The following is a 5,265-nucleotide window of genomic DNA, read 5'->3' as shown; positions in this document are numbered from 1 at the left end:
TTCGTGTACACTGATTTTGACTTTTCAATATGATAAAAAACCCCAAGCCTTTGAATATTATTATTAATTTTTTGTTTACCTTAGTTTAGAACCATTCTCTGCCCAGAAAGAAAAAACTTGCATTTTGCCCAGTTTTTGCCACCACATCAGCACTTTCTGGTTGCCTCAGCCAGAAGAAAAACAAGTGCAAATTCACTGTATGAATCATGAAGACAATCCTAGTATGTTTTTTTAAGTGTAATTTTTTACTATTTCCCCTTATACAGCTATGGTGGTAGTGGCCAATAGGCCATGTTTACTGTCTTAGTGTGAGTCAAATGTATAAAAAAATGGATTGCTTTGTGAGTTGGTGTTGCATTTTAGGAAGATGCATGGAAAAGAAAGTTAGGTTCTTGGAAAGGAATATGCCTGTCTTCCTGACTTCCATTGCTCGGTGTTGATTACAAAAGAGAAATGGGAGTACGGTAAGAGGATACTCTTCCTCAAAAGAAAGGCCTGTTCTTTAAGGGGTGTAAATGAATGCTACTAGTGATGCTAGTGATATAGCACTATACTAGTGATTTCAGTGGAACTACATTGGTTTGCACTAACTGAGAATTTGGGCCAACTTCTCTAAATTTCTCTTCCAGGTTTCTTTGCAAAAAGTCAAATATTCCAAATAGAGACAGAGCTCTCTCTGGTCCCCAGTTTGTGTAGTCCATTGAACAAAGCAAAAATACCAGACATGAACGTTGTGGGAGGGTTAAGAGAGGTGTGATAGGATGTGCGTGTGGGAGGAGTGCAAAAGGAAACTGGAGAAGGGCAGGCATCTCTAAAGTAGAAACATAGGAAGAGTTGGGGAAAGGACTCTCTGAAGAAGATGGGTTGACATGTATTTCGCTCATCATCAGTGAGGATGTGCTGGAAAGAAACGTGCCATAAAGGGGACAATGCAGAGTTACTGGAAACAGATTGGTTAGTGGGAAAGGGATTGAAACATATCAGGTGGAGAGCAAGACTGTAAGGGGAAATGGAGGAATAGTTGGAGGAATAAATGGACATTTCAGCTGTGGAAAGAGAGGATACTGAGGGGATCGGGAAGGTGGAGCTATAGACTGAGTGACAAAGGGAGGGAGGGAGGAAGGAAGTCAAGATGGAGCTATAGACTGAGTGACAAAGGGAGGGAGGAAGGAAGTCAAGGTTGGAGTGAGGGAATTTAGAGCTCATCATCCTCCCAATGTGAACAAGGACAACCAGTGGGAAAGACTTGTCTCACCAGGTATGTCCTGTAGAGAGCTGTTTCACACCATGGCTTTGCATTCCCATGGGACTCTCCTTATGATGCTGTACCTAGAACTGATGCCAGACAGAAACAACAGTTTGAAAGGCTAAAACTGCTCCATCTTTATCCCTCACTGGCCTCGGGGTGCCTGGGCTGGAACTGAGAGCAGCAGCTGGTTTGTGTTTCCCTCCCTTTGCAAAGGGATCAAAGGCATAGGGAGCAGGCCTGAGGCTGGAAATCTTACTCTTAGCATCACATGTTTATTCCTGAGACTTGCTGGGTGAAGACCTCTATCACCTTTCCAACATGCAAGTTCACTTTATAGAGGTTTGCCCTGAGGTCCTTGCCCCAGATATCCTGCTTCCTAGCCCAGCTAGTCTATTCCTAGCTCATGCCACGGGCGTGTCTGCGTGGAATGGCTCTGCTCCAAACAGGGACTCCACACTGTTTTTAATATGGTCATAGATCAATAACAGAGGGAATTTTTTTCAAGGTTCTTTGCCATTGTTGTAAGATTGCTGTAGTGAAATGCTGGACCTAATTAAGATTGACTTAAGGTTTACTTGGCATATGTTGCAGTCTTCCACTACTTTTGTACTCGTGGGCTCACATCAACTCCTTATGGAACATATGCAAAACTACATAACAACGATTTTTCTCAAAGTCACATCTCCTTTGAACATTTGTAGTTCCTGGAATATCTAGAATATGAAGACAGATAAATGTACTTTTGTTCTGTGTCTTTAAGTGACATTCTTAATATTAATGAATATTTTTCCTCAGAATGATTATTTTGTGTCTGCATGTGATTTCTTTGTGTGTGTGTGTGTGTGTAGGCTAAAGAAGAATATGACATGGTACTAATACATTGGAAGTCCTTTTGAATTTTCAGCAGCAACCTTATTGTCAAAAACTATACAGGTCCCCTTGCTATTGCATGTATTACCACATCATTAATAGAATATATTCAATAATTCTATCATTTCTTACCATGTTTTCTAGTATAAAATCCTAAATGTTCATGGCTTGGCTTCACAGAAGACATTCTGATCTTTTACGGATTCCATAAAAACAGTTGTTTTGCAGTGTGTTCAGCATTTTTATTCACTTAGTAAATCTATTGTTCATATAGTAAACATGACAGTTTAATCTTAGCAAAACCGTCAAACGTTCAGCTCTGTCCTTGTGGCTTTATCACTAGGAGATCATAGATGCTAATTGCAATAAAATTCTGTAAACTCAATCACCCAGAGTTATTTCTCAAGCTTGTAGTATCTTCATGTGAGTCTCCTGTATTTGAGGTAGTGATCTGAAGAAGAAAAAGGAGGTAGATAGCCATTGATGCTTGATTTGTGGTCTTCCCATTCCAGGGCGGTATTGTGTGAAAGACTCTTAGAGAATACGAAATGTGCCATGTTTGAATGGGGGGTTCCTGGTAGACTCATTGAGCTCAGTAAAGTGATATTGAGGAAGACCATTAGCAAAATTGTTCTTTGAAGTCAGAAGGTTTTGAAGGATGTTTGGTCACTGAGTTGACAACATCAGTCATGTTCTCACACTTAACAGAGAAATATGTAAATTATGTCCTATGTCCTAACTTACATTAGACCACACTTTGGCTGCATACATACTTTTAGAAAAGTGGTAAATGTTCATCACTTTTTGACTTTCATTGGCATATCTGTCCTACATTAGCATATCAACAGAGTCATAAGGTCTGCTTTGTAGTCCAGCCATTCATTGGCATTTACCCTTTTGAAAGTGCTGTAATACTAAAGAAATACAGCAAATCAAGCTGAAGCAGAAAGTTACAATGACATTTGTGTGCCAGTTTTGATGATCTGCCTCTTCCAGGTTTCAGTGGGTCTTCATCTATTATGACATTGTCTCTTTGTAGTATGTAGTTGTTAATGAAGTCTGGGAGTTTATTTGTGTTGTTGCGTCAGCTGATCATGTCCTGTGGCTCCATTCCTGCCAAGAAGAAAGAAAACCCACAGACAGTTCTGTCCCACACACTCTGACCTCTCAAAGGACACAGATGAGTCATAAGTTGATGATGCCTCGCTTCCAAACTGCCTACTGTTGTAGCAACTACATGGTAGATTTTGGATATTTTCCATCAGTATCAATATGTACTGGCACTCATAGCTCTGAAACCTTTATTTCTGACAAGATAATTACTGTTTTTAGCTACTTTTCTGGAACATGTAGTAGTTTTACTAGTAATATACAAGCATCTTAGACTTCAGGAGAACTACTTATTTTGATCATAAAAAGGCCAAACACAACTAAGCTCCTCTTTAGTCCTGGAGTTAAAACCTACACATTGTAAAGCTATATTTATTGGTTTAGGAACATACACTACACTTTTTTGTGTATGCTATATCTCTGCTCTGGTTTCACTGGGCCTCATAAGTGTCCTATATTTTCTTGGAGGGGATACTTACAAACTGCCTTTATTCTATAATCTGCTATTTCACAGTGACATTTCCTGAGTCTGGTACCTTGCCATGCTAGAACAAATAAGCAAATAATGATGAACTTTTCCAGAGCTGTATATGAATTTTCTTATACATGCTCATCTCCTGGAAATGTCTTAATGCTCAGGAAATATTTTTGTGTTGTAGAATGTCTATCCAATTTTTATTTGGCTTGGAGTAGAGCCAGACTTGTTTTCACTCTATTTCTTTGCTATAGAGTAGCTCATGGACCGCCATTTATATCATAACACCCTCAGTGTAGATGTCATAAAAAGAAGTTGCTTGGCCCAAAACAACAAGTGGAGGGATAAAGAGGGCAAGATGCCCAAAAATAATAATGGAGGGAGGAGGAGAGCAAGATGCAAGAAGAAAGTATGTACGTTTTAAAATTCAATCTTCTACTAATCTTTACTTCCCCAAATAATCAACTTTGGGAGAATGGTGTACGTAGATCCAACAAAAAGAATATACACAATTTCATATATATATAATAGACACACATAGGTAGCTTATATAGATTATAAAGCTTTATGCAAATCAATGTTTATAGGCAATTGGACAATGGCCTCTGGCCTGAAACTTATTTATTCCTTGTAAACTTCATAAAAGTATTGAATGAGCTTTCTTCTGACTGTCATTATTTTCTATTATGCCTTTTTAAATTACTGAAAGTAAGGGTAAGATGATATGTAAAATCTGGTAATGTTCTTCATACGTTTACTACCCTCCCACAATACCTTAAAGTTCCAGAGAAGAGATCTCTGAATTACCTAAACATCTGGACAACAGGGACACAATGCAGGAGTCCAGGGCAGATATCATCCAGGTGCTATCTTAAACAGCAAATACATGTACCTCAGTACTTTGCTTATAGGGCACGATTCCAATCAGCAGCAGATTATTTCTCATCCCTTTTGTCTACAAACTCTAATATGAGAAAGACTTTGAGCATGCTAAATGTGCTGCATGTGTTTCTCCCAGTGCTACCAATCGTTCCATCAACAAATTCTGGAAATGAAGTGGCTCTGCTGGGATAAATTAATCATGTGTTGCTGAACTCTGATAACACATTTTGACTCGAGGCCTCCAATCTTTTGGCAGAACTCAAAGACCCTGCAGTTCAGTGGGCAACGTGCCATATCACATGTGAGGAAGGGATACCAGGATTCACTCACCTGAGTGACACCAGGCCTTGTCCCACTGCTTCTGAGCAACTCAAGAAACTGGAGATTCAACAAGTGGCTATATTTTGACTGATGTGAACTTTAGACTATTACTTATGATTTGGATGACTGTAAAGTACGTGCTTACGCAAGAGAAATAAAAGGATTCACACAACTGAATGGCTCAGTAACCTCAGTATTAACTTATAATCTGTTATTGCTTCTCAAAATACCTTACATGCAGACACATGTGACATATTCATAACTTGAGTTCTACTGGGTAGCACAGCATACAGCTCACCTTGGGGTGCTTCTCTGGGTGGGTTTTGCTGTGACAGCAGAATGGTCCTGCCCTCAGATT

Source organism: Egretta garzetta, unplaced genomic scaffold, assembly GCF_000687185.1.
Source record: "Egretta garzetta isolate BGI_Z169 unplaced genomic scaffold, ASM68718v1 scaffold255, whole genome shotgun sequence".
In the NCBI taxonomy this organism is placed as follows: Eukaryota; Metazoa; Chordata; class Aves; order Pelecaniformes; family Ardeidae; genus Egretta; species Egretta garzetta.
Note: the sequence above shows the minus strand (reverse complement) of the source record.